Source organism: Sinocyclocheilus rhinocerous, unplaced genomic scaffold (assembly GCF_001515625.1).
Source record: "Sinocyclocheilus rhinocerous isolate Xijiao unplaced genomic scaffold, SAMN03320098_v1.1 scaffold808, whole genome shotgun sequence".
In the NCBI taxonomy this organism is placed as follows: domain Eukaryota; kingdom Metazoa; phylum Chordata; class Actinopteri; order Cypriniformes; family Cyprinidae; genus Sinocyclocheilus; species Sinocyclocheilus rhinocerous.
In genome coordinates this window covers 281,959-282,842 of record NW_015650699.1, presented here as the reverse complement: position 1 = coordinate 282,842, position 884 = coordinate 281,959, and positions in this window count along the sequence as shown.

Here is an 884-nt window from a genome sequence, read left to right as displayed (position 1 = left end):
TTGCAGTGTGAGTAACAAGGGTTTATTGACAAAACAGATCAATACAAAAGGGTAGTGAGGTGCACAGGTGATACCACAACAGGAACACAATAAACAGAGATAGCTAGGGAAGGCCACTGGAACAGCCTCAGACATCAACTGGCAGAATACTATAGCAGCAGAGGACGTGGCAAGACCAGGCCGGTGGAGAGACCAGAGCAAGGCACCAGAGAGCTGAGCTCAGATACTTATTGACCATAAACTCTGAAGCACCCGAGACGCCAGGCAAGGGAACCAGTGGACAGGAACAGGTCAGGACAGGGTCAGGACAGGAACTCTAACACCACAACAAGACAAAACATAGCTCCACAGGAACACAAATTACTCCAAGACAGGCAAGAGAATAAACAAGGTACTAATTTAAAAAAAAAAAAAAAAGTAAAAATTATTAAATTAAATCAACACAAATAACTAAAATAATCAACCAAAAGATGAAAACAAAAGATCAGGACTAAGAGAACTAAATGAATACTAAAATAAAAGCAAAAAGACAAAAACAGACCACATCCAAAAACAAGGAGCAAGACAAGAACATAGAATTACAAGAGACAAGACTAGGGCAAGACTAGAGCACAAGATCAAACAGACAGGGAGACAGGAACACATAATCAGCCACATCCACAGACAGAGACAAACACAGTGAGGGAAAGAATGACCACGAACCAGCAAAGACAATAGGGCAAGGGGCACTATAAATAGGGAGGAAAACACACGAGGAACAGGTGAGAGCAATTACACTAACAAGGACTCAATGAGGGCTAACAAGAGGGTGTGGTAATGAGGAAACCAGGAGGAGGGGCTAAAGAAGCACATGGCTGAGAAAAACAATCAACTAGGCCATGTGC